Genomic DNA, 19,283 nt, shown 5'->3' on the forward strand with positions numbered 1-19,283 from the left:
TCAGCTTCCCCACTTACCCCATGGACATACATGGTTCACCCTTTTCCAACTCAATCGAACACATTCAAAAGTTTGACTTAGATCCCAGTGTTTCGAATCCAGGAAGGGTAGTTTAGCTCATGAGTTGAAGATTTTTAGAATATAAGTTTTCATGTTTAGTGTTGTTCACAGCTAGCAGACCTGGACAGTACCCCATTAGAGTCACGCAGGAACACACACATTGCTCCACTGCCAGCGAGTCTGGTTAGTACCCCAATGGAGTTACATGCTTCACCTCTTTGCGCAGGAAGCCTTCTCTTCTTTTGCATTTGTATTTTTCAAGAGGACTGTGTATATGCAGTTATTTATTTTTGGGGCTAAATAGGGATCCCGACTTATTGAGAGCATAAGAGGTTGTTCCTTCAGAGAAGCATGTAACACCTCTGACATAGGTTTGCTCATTTAGATTTTCTACTTCTTCGCTTCTACTATTTGGATGAGCTTGAACACACATAGTAGAAGGTTGAGTATAGGCATGGGGCTTCCTAGTGTGGACACAGGTTCATGGTTGGACCAAAACCTCCCTTGTAGATGGTCCATATTTTCTGTCAAGGCTTCATCAGCAGAAGCTTATAACCAAGCACAGAGAAGATAAACACAAGATTGGCCAAGTGTTGTAGTGTCACAAGTCTCTTCAAATTTCAGCCACATACTCTATTCAAACGTTGGAACGTAGTAGTTGGCAGCACTTATTCCCGGAAACCAAAATAGTAATATACCAAGCAAAAAATATAAACGTAAACAAAAATAGTAAGCAAAGCAAACAAAGTGAAAACAACAACAAACAAGCAAAGCAACCAAGTCAGCAAGCAAACAATCGTGCAAACTAGAAAGCAAAGACAAGTGAAAAAGCAAACACTACTCCTACTCCTACGTTAAACGATCGGGGTTACGTGAAATGAAATTTCCAATTAAGCCACCATAGGCCATGGAAAATTTTAGGGGCTAATGTTCGCCCAGTGGGCTAATTTTCCATGATTTTTCCAAAAAAAAGATTCGCCAATTTCCAATTTTATAAAAGACGATTTGCCCAAATTTTAGAATATAAAATTATTTTACCTTAAAATTCGCCAACATTATATAGAGACTATATAAAAAATAACTATAAATTTGAATAATTTTACAAATATATCAATAAACATTTATAATTTGCATATTAGGGATTAGCGAGATTCGCAAATGTTTTAAACTTCAAGAAAATTTTCCATCCTTAAAATTTTCCTTGCCATAGGCTTACCCAACTTGAATTCACAAATATACGAGCGATTAAAACAGATAAAAAGTAGTGTTCAACACAAGATGAAAAAACATGAAAAACTTGCACACGAGAGAGAAGGTCTCGCCAATGGGCAGAAGAATGTGTCACAACCACCCAACACACATGCTTACCTCTTTCATGAGTATCTTTTTTCAACAAACCTCGAAGGACTCTTGTGAGTGTGTGTTGTTCTGCACCAAGTTTCTCAGCGAGTGCGAGGAAGGACTGAAGCTTGTTACCTGCAATATGACTCGCAAAGGAAGATTGTTCCAGCGATTCAATGACTGGATCATAAAATTTGTGATGGTTGTTTTGAAATATTTGTGATCTTTAAGTATACGGATTCCTGATTCGAGAGATGGGATCATGATGGGAATATGATACAAATAGATAGATCTGATCATTCTCATCAGTCATGTCAAGGCAGTGAGGGCCAACAATAGCCATCAGTGTAGGCCAAAGTGCATTACTTGCTTGACAAAAGTCTAAGAAGAAAGATATTACATGGTGAAGATCATAGTGTGTGAAGCGACTGTCATTGGATGTATTGTTAGGAAAATGATAAACTGCATGATAGCCACCCAAGATAGAAGAGAAATCAGACCAGTCGGTCGAGATTCCGGATTCCCAGTTTGACATGAACAAAGAAACCTTTTGAACAATTACACGAACACTTTGATTGATGGAACCAAGTTCATTGTGCACTAGGCATGATAGAACACCCACCTGAAACTGGTGAAAAAGTGCGCAAGAATCATGGTCATTATAGAAATGTAGAAAGGATGTCAGCACTATGAATGTGTGAAACCATTTGGGGTGTGTCGAAAGGAGAGTAACTTGATTCGTGTGATAAGTTGTACGCTCGTCATCACACAGGGAGATTGTTGGTGTGATGAATGGGAAGATTTGATGTGAAAACTTTGTAAAAAGACCAAGGAGGTCATTATGAGAGAGAACATCTGATAAGTGTGATTTCGGATAGATATAATCAACTTCACTGTCCCATGAGTAGATGAGGGACAACACTCCCAACCCAAACTGGATGTAAGAGAGGTGCATGAAGACAGACATGTTTTAATGGACTCATGGATTCGATCATTAGTGAAAATTTGAAATTTTGAAATATCATACCCCGAACAGTAAATATTCTTTACACAGGGATCCATGTCGAGTGGAACCGTCCATATAAATTGATTGTGCATGAGAAATGAGATTTGATTTGCTTTGAAGGACTTACCAGAGTTGCAAGGTCCTGACATAACCATCAATGGACGTTGAAGTGCCTCAACTCCCTGGCATGTACCGAAACTTTCCAGAACTGAAAATTTGCATTTTGGGATGTGAACCAGATCATGCATGGCTTGAGGATCACTATTGTTACTGATTTCAAAACTTCTCTTAGGATGACAGCAATCTCTGTCATAGTCTTCATAAAAAATTTCGGCACGCTATCTTGATGAGATGTGTTCATGCAACACACAAGATGATGATGGGTGGGAAGAGTCCTGTGTGTTAAGACTATTTTCATCATGGACAACCTCATTGCCTTGTGTCGATTGAGGAGATAACTCAAAAGATTGACTAAATAAGAGAACGCGGAGTGTCTCTAATGCATGTTGATGTGCTGTGAATGATTGGACACACAGGCAAGTGAGGTGCAGCGGAAGCTTCGATATGGATGTCTGATTTGACGGTGTGCATTCCAGATTTGAGTTAGAGTGTACATGAGATGAAAATAGATCATATGATGTGATTGGGTGTTCATCACAACATATGGAAGCATGGGAGTGATGACATCCAAGAGTGGAGGTTGATCGCAAGAATTGATTGTGCATGATGTTTCACCAAGATTCGTGGATCGAGGATCGATCAAGAATGGAAGCTCTATGTTTTGAGAGGAATTGATTGTGTCTTCACTGTCCTACTCCTCTTCTTGTATGATGAGACTTCCTTGCAAATGACTGTAACTTGAGCCAGCAGCGTGAGAATCAAGAGAGTGCGTGCAACCAGCTTGTGAAGTAGATCACTCAAGCGAGTCATGGTGCAAGGAGTCATGGCTTGTAGATGATGGAGGATGGCAAAGATGCAGATTAGACTCAAGACATGGGTTAGGAACAGTGATGTCCTCTTGCAGAATGGAGGGATGAGTTTTCTCCATAGGCTTTCCTAACCATTCTGGAATTTCCCCCGTTGGGGTGGGAGACAGCTGAGCAGATGGATTTGGAGTATGCTGCGTAGATTTCTTAGCTTTCCAACCGTTGCGAGGGGGCACCCTCTTCGAGACATGAGGTTTCTTGTGCTCCAAAATATTTTAGGAAGAAGGGAAATCACGATGTTCACCTTCTCGGGAGACATGAACCAAGTGTTTTAGCTCTCAGCTCATGAAGTCAAGTTCCATAAACTGCTCAGGAATTTCATGACATAGGTGAAGGAAGCGGGTAGAAAAGTTCTCAATTGATTCTCCAGGCTTCATTCTTAAATGAGAGATTCTTTCATAGACATCTTGGTGGTCACACTCATCAAAGGCTTGATAGAGCTCTGTGGAGAAAGTGATATGGGAATGGATGGAAGAATGTGGCAGGGTCTAACACCACTGACTAGCACAACCTTCAAGGGTGAGGAAGAAGAGTGTGAAAGCAAGCTCATCATTATCGATTTCATGAGATTCACAAAAATGAAGAAAATCAGAAATGTGCTTGGTTACGGACGTTCTGTCCTCATCGTCAAACCTTAACAAGGACAAGTGATTGAGAATGTCATCGAGGATTGATAACCTATTAAGGGAGAAATGAGCGAAAGATCCCGAGAGCATGAATCATGTATTATTCATGGGTAAGAGATTCAACCCATATGTACAGGCTCAGCTTGTCATCTGGCCTTCCTTCTAGCGCCAAAATTTTGACAGGGCTGGACCTACCAACATTAGGAGATCTCCTCAGTATGAAGTCCCAACTGGAACTCACACTGTTTGGTGTAGGAGTCCCATCTCGTACGATGGCACAGTTGCCATTATCTAAAAGATTTGCCTCAACTCTTGCTTGTCAGCACAAGAGAGTGGTTTGATTTGTTTTCGAGAAGTGAGGTTCGCTTGCTTAGTGAGTGTAAGTGCCACTTCTGTCAATGGTTCTTTCACTGTCGACAGAGAGGGTGAGAGTGAGTTCCAGGTCGATTGGGAGCAGTCCCAACACTACTAGGAACACACAACATAACAGGACATGCACAACTTCTAGATGAGCAGTGCACATGGATGCGACAGTGACAACATACAAGGTAAGATAACACATACAACACTCAATGGATAAGTCTGAATGAGTGTAATGGTTATTACAACAAGCTTCATGTGAAAGGTCTGTCTGATGTCCAGGAGAGAAGTCTACACGGGTGAGACAACATTAACAACATATAAAACAAATTTCCATTAATAGATTATGCATTACAAAAAATGGAATAGTTCAGATGTAGAACAAAGTTTAAAGCAACATGCATTACAAGTGTTAAACATCAGTCTCACAACAGATACAATACATGTGTGAAAATGTGTTGGTCGGTTAGTAGGCTTCTGAATTAAGTGGAAGTTCTAAGACACATTATTACACCATGCATCACTAACCCTGAGTGCGGGGCATTGGAGCCACTACTTACTCCTCAAAGAAAAGATTACAGACTCTCTTGGCTATGTGTGAGGATCCGAGGTTAAAAATTTCTTTGCATGTACAATTGAGGGGGTATTTATAGCCAAGAGTTAAACTGACCATTGTGGTTGTTCGACTATCCTCATGACCATTTGGATTCCATGAATTTTCGACTTACATGACTCTTCCTTCAACAAGTTGGTCTCTTAGACTTCCACGTTACATCACATTGATTAGCAACATAACCCATAGTGGAGATGTGGGTGACATGACTCATAACATGACTCCACATGACATGACATGACAATGCTGGTACATTCATGATGTTGTTGGAGTGCATGTTGAGCTACAGTGTTGCTAGGTGATGGATGTCTTCATGGTGTATCATAGCTTCACCTTTGCATGGCAAAGTGCACAGAGTCTTCGATGGTCATTTGTTCGCTTGATGAAACTTTAGCATGTTGTTCCTTACTTGCATGCTGGAAGGCTTGACAGGCTGATCTGTTTGTGAAGGTGCATTTTCGTCATGTTCGTCTGCTTCACATGGTTCATTCGTTTTTCCATTGGTGAACCTATCCTTCTACATGTGCTCCATTGTTTATCCCATTCATCTTCTTACCATGTTTTTTGGTTTACTTGTACCTGTAGTCATTCATGACGAGACGACATGAAATCCAAAACCTCCTAGTATAGCATGGCACATGATCATTTAAGATGCAGGTGACTGGGAGAGGTGGCAATGTTGTGAAGTGGGATGATGACTCCACGCACTACTGATGAAAACTACACAAGTCACTGAGTGATGGAGACGGGCAATCTAAGTCAACAGTGACTGCCTGCGAGGTCTGGCTCAGCTGGGAGGAAAAATTGCGCAAATTTTGGGAGGTATAGTCCAGGCTGTAGGAAGGAAAGGCAGGCATTCTCTGTGCATTTTTTGGAATGAATAGGCAGCAGGGGCTAGATAACCACATCTGCGCAATTTTATAGATGAATGGGTCGGGTAGCGTGAAGGGTCAGCAAGCAGAAATTGTGCAATTTTTGGGAGAAACCGCCTGGCAGTATGGCAACCAAAACTGTGCAATTCCCAGAGGGAACTGCTAGTTAGATGTTGGGGTCACAGCAACCAAAACTACGCAATTCCCAGAGGGAACATACAGTTGGTTGCTCAGTCACTGGAAGATGAAACTACATAATTCCTGGAGGGAACTGGTAGTGTGCTGCTAGGAGCTGCTGGGGGGGAAATTGCACTGAATTTGGGAAGCCGACCTTATGATCATCTCTTCGTAATTTATGATTTGAGCGGACTTCTAGACAACAAAAGGCCTGCTCATGAAAACTACGCGATTTCTTGGATGAGTAGCCAGTCAAATGTCCGGATGACTCACTGGGAAAGTTGTGCAATTTTTTGAAGGAGACAGGGATGGACACTTGGTGTCTTTCCTGCCTGTCTGCGCAATTTCCTCAGTGAGTTGAGTGAGTGAGGTTAGTGGACTCTACGTAATTTTTGAAGGGTGTCAATCTCAGGGTGGCTGCTAGGTCCAACTGTCCGAGTGGTCAACATGGAAGTTGAAAGAACTGCTTACGAGAAGTGCAACTTGAAAAGACTAGCTTGATGCTTTTGCATTGTTTTGGTTGACAGCCGATCGAGTCGATGGCAGGGTGATGCTCCAGCTGTCAGAGGGGAGTCTCGTCATCAGGACTTCAACAAAAATTACTAAGTGTGTGAACTATCGAAAGATGCATAGGTGATCATGCAAACACACACTCACATGACTCAACAATGAAACGACTCAAACCATCCAGACACACATGTTCAACATGACTGACCGATGGTGCAAGTGACAAGTGCGACACTCGTGATTGACCATTCATTGATGATTGCACGACAATGAACGTGACTCTGTATGTGGGTGTGACAACTGCTTTCATAGCGAACACAACAAGCACATATGAAGCAAAGACTTCGAGCATAACAAAAACATGGTCGCAAGCATGACTTAGACACTAGCATGTAGAAACTTGAATGAAATGAACAAGCAAGGTAGATGCGAGAACTCACACGAGCTCACTTAGTGAACTTGTGTGTGTTCAGTCATCAAGTGAAACTCTCAAGGGAGGCTTTGAAATTGGTACAGGCCAAAATTTTGGAGGGTGGTTGTAGCTGCTACAACATGACCATAAAATCGAAAAGAGTTGGACTCCTTAGGTTGGCGAGAGAATGCGGTTCCAAATTTATGCCTCAGGTGGCACACTCCCTCCCTCCACAAGCACTCCACAAGCACCACCAGCACTACATCTAAACCAGTGACAAGGTAATAATCTTAACGAGTTGGATAGCCAAATTCTTTGATAGTAGGTGATATCCAGAGCTTGCACCCTCACCCTATATTTATTCCCTCACGGGGAAGATATTTCTACTTGCAATAACTTATATTTCCTCAAGGCCCTATCAAATGGTTCATGCGCCGATCCGGGAGGCTCAAGGGGTTCATGCACCCTTCAGTTAAGCAACATGCAGTTGGCCTAGTAGTTAACCAGTGGAGGATCGATTCATATCCACTTTACTAGGTGAGCAAGGGAGAATTGCGACATAGTCCATCACGTTTACCTTCCGAGCATGGTGAGTTGCCTTACGAAGTGATTCTTGATTTGAGGTGGGCTCAAATGAACAAAACTGTGAATGAGCCGAATTGAATTTCATTGAACTATTCATTGTTTGAATGGAATTGACAAATTTCCCATTTTTTTTAGCCGATTCAGGCAAATCTGGTAACTATGGTTTAAAGTAACTTCAGAAGATTGATATGCCAATAACCTCTCACAATTTTGATATAATTAAAATTAACAATTTTAGGAAGAGTTCACTTTTACCTTTAGGAATATGGTTTCTACCTTTTTATCTAAGAAAATGATCATTTTAGGAACAATACGTTTAGTATTGTGAAACTCATTGTGAAAGACCATGGATCATGAAGACACCCATGGGAATGATGCAACTTTCCGATTAGGGAAGCAACTGAGCTGTAACTTTATAAATTATGTAGCTTTTCGATTAACGAAAGAGCTAAGGTGTAACTATATAAAGGGTTCAAATTATTTTTAAATTAAAGTGGACATTAATATGGAGGGTCTTATATGGATTCATTTTAGATACAGATCTATTAAGCTATTAGAGATATCAAATCTCTCAAGATGCAAACCTTTTTGTGAGTCCAAAATTCCAGGAAAGATTTACAACTCCAGAGATTTGATTCCTCTGAGTGCTTGGTAGATTCGGAATTAAAATGGATCTATATTAGGCCTTAAAAATACATTTTATACGATATATAAATTTCCCATCACAATGTTGAAATTTGATGATCTAAAGTGGTTGTGGAAGAGGAGAAAGTTAAGATGAGTTGTTTTAAAGAAACCCAACAATCTTAAACTAGATTGGTTTAAATTAGTCTAGAATGTGAAAGATCAAATCCTTCTCATATCCAAGACCAATTTTGTGTTTGTTTCGATAACTACTTACCAATGTTCGATGATGGGATTGGGAAGTTCAAGTGAATCCTCTACATCTTCACGTAAGTCTACACTTGAAGTGGCATCACTATTTTGATTAGGTGTTGATTGTTGATGCAGGTCTTTCTCTAACTCAAAAAGAGACTTTTTCTAAACAAGAACTAATTCAGAATGATGACTCTTATATTGTAGTTCATCTCGTTGGATCTAAGATTTGAATTATAGAAACTCAATATTGGGTTGTGCCTCTTGCAAACAAGTTAGGATGTTGGATAAACCAGATTTGTTATTTTTTACTATATCATGAATAGTAAATCATATTACAATATTTATTAACTCTAATACTTCATCAATTATTGCCAATTTTTCATGCTTAGCGATTGGTAAAATAATGAGGAAAAAGGATACTCACTTGATCTCTAAAAAAAAAGAGAAATAATGGAGGTTTTGCAAACCTCTAATGAAACTATCAGTTTTTCCAAGTAATAAAAACCTCTAATTGTCATGATTGAAAATAAGGAAGAGAAACTGGTCTTAAAATGGCACCAACACATCAATCACCACTATTAAGATTAGGCTTTGTATGTACCATACCAAAAGGTTTCTACGCATATATAAGAGCACAACTCAATATCTCACAAATGCCCCAAATGTTTGTAGAAAATTACTACCCAAGTCCTCCATGAGGATTCCTTCAAGATATATGTCACTCATATAAGAAAAACATTGCTCAAGTTCAAGCATAAATTTTGTAAGCATAACACATCAACATTGCAGCGTCCCACCTTCATCTCGGGTTATCTCCCAAATTTACGAGCACCTCCCAAAAAAAATATGTGCGGTTTCAATGATGATCACAGAGTTTTTATCCACATATAAAAACTACACCAGAAATAGGGGACACCAAAAATATATTTTGATTTGGAATGCCTTTGCTCATGCATTGTTGCAATCATTTCCACATAATTCCCTACTTACAAGCTATGTTACCAGAAACAGAACGATTGTCAACGTTCCTGCAAAAAACAGCTCTAGAAACAATACGGGACGGGAAACCACATTTTATACAAGCGTTCTCTTTTTTATTGACAGGAACTTGGTTTCTGGTGAAACGGATAGTTTCCCACAACGTATTATGCCAAAACGTTTATCCATTTTTGCTGCAGCGTTTTGGTTTCATCTCAGTTTTTCCTCATTTTCTATATTTCCTTCCTCAACTGGTGTTAAATCCCATTTAAAAAACAACAGTTTCTGAATTGGTCCCATTTCAAAAATAACAATTTTCGAGTTGATTTCTGCGAGTCAGTGGTTATGCCTACCTGTAAAGCGAGGTTTGAGCATGATTTAAGCTGGAGAGGAGCGTATATTCGCCATTCAGGAGACACTGGTAAAGAAAAGTTTAAGTAGAGAGGAGTGCATTCAACATAGTCCATAGCATTCTGGATTTGTTTGAGAATTCCCAATTCATGGGTATGTTTTCATATTACTTCAATGAACCTAGGCTAGCAATTTACTTCTTTACTCTTTCACTACAGTTCATTGACAGCAGGAATTGTTCTAGAGATGCGTTCAAGTTTTCTTTTCTACTGTGATTATCTGATTATATATCATTATTGCTAGCTTCATTGGATGGTTTCTTTTGGTTGATAGCTTGGTTTAGGTTCTTTTTTAAAGAAAATTCAAAGAGGAAATTGTATAGGTTGCAATAGCTTAATTTGTTTTAATGCATTTTGTTCAACTGATGAGAATGTTATACATTGTCAAATTGATCCTTAAGATACAACAAATTCTCATTTCGATTGCACTCTTCCTACATTGATAATGGATTTTTGTTGCTAACATTGAATATAGTTTGCACGGTTGGGTAGAACACTTACATGTTTATGGTGGGCTTGGCTCTTGAAGGTATTTGTTCTATATATCTTACGATTTTTTATTTTATTTTACTTTTTGGTTGGAGGTATGGTATAAATGGTGTTCTTATTTTAGTTGTGGTTTTTATTTTTGTTGAATTTAAAGAATATGATACCATGATGAGGGTGGAGAGTTCTTGATAGAATACACTGAACAATGCCCCCATAGCCATAGTAGCTAACATCTATTTTCAAACAAAGACAAAATGCCCTTGCTCAGGGTGTAGACTATCATAAATTTATGAACTTGTTTTTCCCAGAGTGTAGGAGAGGATTTCAGAATAACATGTCCATTTCCATCAAGAGGCATACGGTATATAGGCCTTTGAATAGATGCCCTGCTGCCATTGTGTTTTGGTGGTTGCCTTATAAAGGCTCGGAGGAACCGAGCAATTTCCCCCATGACCATATTAAGTTGTAGCAAATAAAATAAAATCTTATACTCGGGCTATAGTCTTTTATGGATTTCTTTTGGCATGACTTGACTGAACCCACTCATAAATATCCACAACATAATGTGTAGGCTGAAGCTCTCATCCAAGCAAGTGCCTTCTAAACAATGAGAATGCATTACTCTTCAAGACATTTCTCAGTGAAGAAGACTATAATGGTCTCTAAATTCCGAACAAAATCACGTTGTTACTGTTTTACACAGACTTAAAGTCTTCAAAGAGAGAAAAGAATTGATCTCCCTACTTAAAGTCTTTAAAAGAGAGAAAACATGGTTTTGTGTGTCCAAATATAAACCTTTTTTCTTTTTAATATATAAGAGTCACTAAGTAAAAAAACTCAGAATCTTTATAAAACATTAATAAAATGTTTAGAAACCTTAAATTTTTTTGTCCTTATATTTTTAAATAAATTTTAGTAAAAAACTTTTGATATCAATTATATTCAAGAATCTTAAAATTAATAAAAAAAAATAACAAAATTATTAATTAAATGTAACTTTTAATATTTTTCAAAACTATTCCAAATAATCTATAGAACTAAAAAAATTACAATTTTCAAAAATTTACTCTAATCAACAAATTCACTCCAATGCATAAATGCTATTACATTTTTGACATTTTCTCGAACAAATAAATATCAAGTACAACTTATTTGATTGACTCTATTTCCTTTTCATTTTTAATTGACATTAATAATCTAAAAACATAAAATATATATATCTCTATTCTTTTATATATATATATATATATTCTCTTATATATATATGAATGAAACAATGTTTATCTATTTTTTTTCGGAACTCAGCCTTGATTTAAAAAACTCCTTAAACCTTTTAATTTTTTCCCAAAACAATATGAATCAGCTGTTGAGTATTTATTATCCCAACGCGTTCGTTTTTGGGTTGACCATCTATTATTTCCTATTTGACTTAAAAATCACATGACTATAGATAATGTTCTTTATAAAATTAAATTGATTTATTTTTTTCAATTTTTAGATTTTCTTTATTTGAAATTTGATTGGTTGCTAATGCTTCATTCTTATTTTACAAAGATGTGGTTTACGTTCGTTTTTGCGTTGACTATCTATTATTTCTTATTTGACTTCAAAATCAAATAACTATAGATAATATTAACTTTCTAAAATTAAATTAATTTTTTTTTTCAAATTTTATATTTTATTTACTTGAAATTTGGTTGGTTGATAGTACTTCATTCTCATTTTACAATGATGTGATTTACGATCATGGCCGTCATGGCATACTATTCCGGGAAGATTTTCCATATTAATTGCATGTACAATGTGATCTCTCAAATATATTATTATTTGCAATTAACATTACGGAGCATAATAAACTCATAGTCCTCGTACCTGTGGTAAGAATTATTCACGGCAGGAGCTAATCATCAGGTTGTTATAGGGCATTAAATACCTGGTTACATGCAGGCTGGTTAAAAATTTTGTGGTGAGCAAAAGTTAGAATCATGCATTTAATGCCCTATGGCAGGCTGGTTAGCTCTTGCCATTATTCACAGTTATGATTGATTTTGATTTGACTTTTTTAAAATCACGATATCAATACTGCATAAAAAGTGTGATTTTAAAAATAAGCATTAATTATTTAATTTCGTAATAAAATGATTTTATTTAAGTATTTTTTCAAAAAAATCGCATGTGTAAAAACATTTTTACAGTGTTTATATGTGTATAAAAAGTGTGATTTTAGAAATAAGCATTTTATTTTCTAACCAAAGGATTTTATTTAAGTATTCCTTAAAAAAATCCCATATGTAAAAGTATCTTTAAAAAAAAAATCCAATGTGTAAAAACACTTTTACAGTTTTAATATATTAACACAAGTGCATTACTTACGGGAAAAAAGGTTACTGACCTTTTTTTTAAATACCTATGAATGCATGCATAATGCATCTGACTCAAATATTAAGTTATATTTTTACTAATTGCATATATCTATTTAAAAGTAGATACAGAGGGGAAGAAGGATAAGTTAAAATTGGAAAAAAAAAATATTCATGTACACACTTATGAATTGTAACAATTTCTTTTTTTGCTAATTCAGGGAAATAAGTTAGTTTAATAGAAATAAAATAATCATTATCTATATTTTTTCTTATATCATTTATCTTTTTTATATGATATATTCATTTTCTCTTTATTGGAATGTTAGTAATGATACCAGATTATATAGACTAATTTATTTAATCTATAAAATAATTATTTAAAAAAAATTGAAATTAGTTGCGAGATACATAAAAACCACTAAAATTCCCACCCATTACTTACATATATAGAAAGAGATCAATAATTCAATTGCAATCTGGATGAGATGGTTTTATTATGGTATTCTGTGGACCTATAACTTTCACATCTCAATTATCACTTTTTATCATCTCAATTGCCCCATTTCCTCTACATTGTCATTTTCATACCTACATCAATAAATTCCTACCAACTATGTACATCATAAGTATAAGTTGCAACTAACACGTGGCTTTTAATAAAAGAAATTAATATATTTTATTTTTTAAATCAAATAAAAATAACATGTGGTGTTTAATAAAAAAATATTATATTTTGAATTTCTAATCAAATAAAAATATTAAGTTTATTAATTTAATTAATCAATAGAAGCATTTAATGTAGAAGAACTGTAATAAGGTAGAAATATTTTTTAGTCTAGAAACATAGTTCTATGATTTTGATTTCTAGGTCTAGCAGTAATAAGGTAGAAACATTTTTTAGTTTAGAAGCATAGTTTATGATTTTGATTCCTATGTCTAGATACTATAAGTTTGAGGTCATTGAAAATATTGTTTGGCAAGCCTTGATCAAAGAAATCCCTCAACCTTTCCATTTTTTCCCGAAACAATATGAATCAGTTGTTGAGCATTTATTTAACTTGTATATATAGACAAATTGTGTAAATTTGTACTAATTACAAATATTTAATTACAGATTCATGCTAGCTTTTTTTTGTCTTTTCAAAATAATTAGCCTCATTCCCAAATTCATGAGAGCTTCAAATCCTTGGTGGGAGACTCCAGTACCCAGACAACAAGAATAAAATTCACGTCCTAGATATATTCTCCACAAAAATATTCTCGCTTTCCATTAAAACCAACAATTAACGCTCACAGAATCATTTCCAAGAAATACGAAACCACCACTCTATCACTTCATTTTTCACTTCACCGTGACAATATGCCAATCAATCACACCTTTTTCAATTTAGGATTGCCATGCAATTATTCCAAAAAGATCACTATGACTATTCATGAGTGAAGACTACTCCCTTGCCAGTAATCATTTGCCATGTAATCCAATTGCCACTTAAGAACAAAATATTTTTTGGTGATATCTGATACAATTATTTTTTCGTTTTATTGAAAACAGATGATTCATTTGTTAGAAAATAATATAGATGGATGCATTGTCTAATGCAATTATTTTTTTGTTTTGTTGAAAACAAATTATTTATTTGTTAGAAAATAATATAATGAATGTGTTGCCTGATGCAATTTTTTATTTTTTATTTTATTTTTTTTAATTTTTAATTTTAATTTTAATTTTAATTTTTTATTTTTTTTTTCGTTTTATTGAAAACAAATGATTCATTGGTTAGAAAATAATATAAATGAATGTAATGTGGGTAAACACTTTACATCCAAATATTCTTAAGTATTTTACTGCAGGCTTATATCCATATAATGCTTGAAAAGGAGTTTTAGACTCAAGACTTCTTGTAGGAAACCTATTTTTCAAATAAACTGCAGTATTCACTGCTTCAGCCCAAAAACCATTCGAAAGATTTTTACCTTTCAACATACTTCTAGCAAATTCCAATAGAGTTCTGTTCTTTCTTTCTATTACTCCATTCTGCTGTGGAGTATGCGGTACTATGAACTGCTGCAAAATTCCATGATCTTCACAATATCTGATAAGCTCATCTTTCCTGTATTCTCCCCCTTGACCAGAACGGAAATTTTTTATCTGTTTCCATGTTTGTCTTTCAATCATATTTTTAAACTACTTAAAGTATTCGAATGTATACCTCTTCTTACTTAAGAAATACACCCAAGAGAACTTCATACAGTCATCAATAAATAGTAGGAAATACAGTGCACCTCCTAATGATTTTGTCTGCATGGGACAACAAAGGTTTGTGTGCACTAACACCAGTATATCCCTCTATTTCTTTTTTACTCTAACAAGGAATTCTTCTCTATGCATTTTTCCTAAAGTACATGCATCATAGTCATTATGTACTTGCTTTAGCATAGGAAGGTCTCTTACCATTTCCTTCCTTTGTAGTAACAACAAATCATTGTAGTTGATCTGGCCAAATCTCTGATGCCAAAACCCTTCTGTAGTCAGGCTCGTTGTTGTCAATGCTCAAACCGGTGCAGGTCTCACATCCAAATTGTATAGTCCTCCTGTTCGGATTCCTGTAGAAATTGTCTTCATGCTATCTAGCAGATCTTTAATGTAGCAGTTAGATTTTAAAAATTGAACTTTCAAATCTTGATCTATAATCATTGATACAGAAATCAATTTCTCTGTTATTCCAGGCACATACATTACATTATAAATTTGTTTGAGATTACCATCAAGTAGAATAACAGAAACTTTCCCACATCCTTTGATTTGATGACTTCTGTCATCACCTAGGTAAATCTGTGTGCCTTCGTTGATTTCTTTAAAATCGTTCAGCCAGTGCTTATTCCTTATCATGTGTGTTGATGTTCCTGAATCCACATACCATATGTCCACATCAAAATTTTCATCACGATCTGCCATGAACAATCTTAAATTCTGCACCTAATCACCATTCGCTAGATGACCTGCAAGTCTTTTTAGCTTCTGCTGCTCTTCATGATATTTCCTTTTCCTACACTCCCTAGCAATATGACCCAATTTTCCACAATAAAAACATTTAGTTTCAGATTAGTTTTTATTCGGGTGCATACCTTGCGTTAGATTTGGTCGTTTCTGTGAAATTCCTCCGTTTTGCTGTTATGGACCTCCTTTCCCTTTGTAGAAGTTTTTGCTCACCATCAATGCAATATCGGCACTTTGGGGCTTTAAAGTCAATGTCCTCTCTTCTTCCTACATCAGTATACCTGTTAGCTCTTCAAAATGCGGGATCTTCTCTCTAGTATTTATCCCAGTGATGAACATTTGATAATCATCAGTGACACCATTCATTGTAATGGTTACAAGATTTGTATCATCCATTGTATGACCAATATCTAATAATTTTGTTTTCAGATCCTTGATCCTTGCTACGAATGAAGCAATTGTTTCATTCTCCTCCATCTTCACGGACAGGATCTTACTCTTGAGAAATAGAAGACGATTTGAATTTCTGATCTCGTACAATTCCTTCACAATTCCCCAGATCTCGTTAGCTTACTTACCTTCTCTGATGTGTGGTATAATGTAGTATTCCACTGAAATCTTTAACATTGTCCTTGCTCTTCTTTCTCATTTCTCCCATTCACAATTGTCCAAGCACTCTGCACTTCTAACAAAGTCTGCAACTTAAACTTCCAATTTTCATAATTGGAACCATCGAGTTTGTTATGCTCATTCATGCATGCTTCAAATATATTGTTATTCATCTTGGCGATTTAGAAAAAAAAAAATTCGACAGGTAAAAGATGTTAAATTTACCCTAGTTCTGTGACAGAGACAGATCATTGTTCTTCAATGTTGTTTAATCTCGCAACACACCCGCAGATCACCGTGGCTTTCTTCTCAGCCTCCAAACAACCTTCTATTGTTAGCTACAACCTTGTTCTTGGCTTCCCCACACAACTTCTCTGACAACTACAGCTTTGTTCTTGGCTTCCCCTTGATTTACACGATTGTTGCAGATATATGCCCAATATCTGAGACTGTCACAAATATACATCAATCTTCTGAGACGTCGTCGCAGTTATACTCCTAATATCCGAGACGGTCATGGATATACACCAATTTTCTAAGACTATCGTAGATGTACATTGAAAACCTGTGACGGTCGAAAAATAAAATTTCTGAGAAGTGTAATAGTGGTATCGTCACTCTTATCCACTCGAAACCTTCAACAATTTTGGTTCAAAGACACCACCCACCAGCTAGCGTACAGGTTCCTTAGCCCTGACACTTTGATACCATGATAAAAATGACAATGTTTGTATTAAAAATAAAACCTAATGGCCAGCTCTACGAAAGAGAGTCTGAACCAGGAGTGTCTGGCTTTGCAGAATGCTCTACATTGTTCATCAACATTACACATTAAATAGAATACATGGTTTTAGGGAAGTTAGAACAACATCCTTGGAAATAGAAACCAATTCCTATCCTGAGGTTACGTGAAACAACTCTACCTATTCTAGGATATTCTCGATTATCTTCAACACTCTAGAGTGTTAGAAGGAATTTTGCATAATTTTACGTGCTCTTTAGTTATATTCTTGATGTTTGACCAGGTCATTTGTAAGAATATAATTTCTTTCCTTTTATAACTTAATAAAGACTAATCTCGTAAATAGTGTAAACACATGTTCAACATGTGAGGGCCACTTTCTTTTTTTTCCATCAAATTAAGATAAATTTATCTGATTTTCTTTGTACCAAATTTTGTCAAGCAATTTTATACTTTTTAATTGTTATTGCACTCAAATGGTTCTGGTACATGCTTTTAGTAAAAGCACTTACCACTTACCTATGGTACAAGCACTTATCTATAAGTGATGTAAAAATTTAAGTGTTCACAATTGTTTTAGTTTATTTTTTTAAGTAATTAAGTATTTATCATTTACAATTTCTTTAGTTTTAATCGTATGGATAGTTATATATTTTTCAGTTTTCACAAAATTACTTTAGTTTAACTCATTTGGATAGTATTTTTTTTTCAAATGCACATAAATTTAGCCTTCACAATTGTTAATTACTTAATTAATGTTTATGTTTCAAAATTATGTTAAAATTTGTTAGAGACTACTTCTTCCAGCCATAAAGATCAAATAACAATAATAGAAAAAACATTGAAGTGAAAAATAATTGAATAATAGGCACTAAATATATTTTTTTGTACCACTAATGGAATTTTATGTTTTTTTTTTAATCTTGAAGCTAAAAATAATTAATAGAATTACACTTACTACATATCACATTGTAAAATTTAAGTATAGTAATGAAATTTAATGGTTTTGAATTTAATTTCACATCAAATGAAATTATGATTTCTCTATGAGTATATTCTGTCATGCAATACATTAAACTATGCATGTGAATAAATTTATTTCTTCAAACTCTTTGTTAATTGTACTTTCTAATTAAGTATCATTTTTATTTTTATTTTTTATTTAGTTTTCAAATATAAACCGTGCACATTAGAATTGGTTGTGGAAGAGAATTCTCTATTCTTTATTCTACTCATTTTTCATTACAATGGAAGAAATTTCACTAGCTTCACAAAGTAGACCACTCTTTTCCCAACAGACTTCTTCCACAGGAGTATAAAAGAAAGTCCAACACAAAGAATATCAAGAAGTAGAAAAGGCCTTTGAAGCAAGGTTATGGGCGTCCGTGAAATGCACTAAATATTATAGTGGAGGAGCAAGTGGATCAAGCGGTTCAAAGTCTTGGTTTTGCCCTTATTGTAAAACACAGAAAATAGGGAGTGTAGAAAGAGTTGGATGGCATTTACTTGGAATGGGGAGAAAAGAACGAACAGTTATATGTACGAGTGTACCTAAAACAGAGAAATAATTTCTACATAAACAATTTAATGAACTTGAAAAATTGAGACATATTATTGAAGGTTCAATTCAAACCAACAATAATCCTAGTGGATTGGTAGTTGGTGGTCAACACTCTTATTCTCAACATCACGTTTCAGTTTCCCACCTTGAAAATTTATGGGATGTAAAAGGGAGGGAAAATCTTGATGCATCCATTGGGCAATTTCTTTTCACAAATAACATAGCTTTCAATTTTTGTAGATCTCCTTATTGGAAGGAAATAGTGAGGGATCTACTTAACACTGTCCTTGAAGGTTACACGCCTCCTAGTTATGAAAAGATGAGGACGACAGTGTTATTTGAAGAGAGGGTTCGGGTTGAAGCTCGACTTCATGGCATTAAAGATAGTTGGAAAGAATTTTGGGTCTCCATTGTCTTAGATGGTTGGACAGATGTGAACCATTGTCCCCTTATCAATATTTTGGTATCTTTCCCGAAAGGAGTTATGTTCTTAAAATCCCACGATACCACAGGAAAGACAAAATATGGTTCATACCTAATGGATCTCTTCAAGGAGGCAATAGAGCTGGTTGGAAGAGAAAATGTGGTCCAAATTATTACAGATAGTGCCTCAGATAATGTCCTTGCCGGGGGGTTGATTGAGGATGAATATTCAACAATTTTTTGGACTTCTTGTTCTCTGCACTGCATGAATTTGCTCCTGAAAGAT

Source organism: Pinus tabuliformis, chromosome 9, assembly GCF_031772625.1.
Source record: "Pinus tabuliformis cultivar Carrire ecotype Pingquan chromosome 9, CPIR1, whole genome shotgun sequence".
NCBI classification, from domain to species: Eukaryota; Viridiplantae; Streptophyta; class Pinopsida; order Pinales; family Pinaceae; genus Pinus; species Pinus tabuliformis.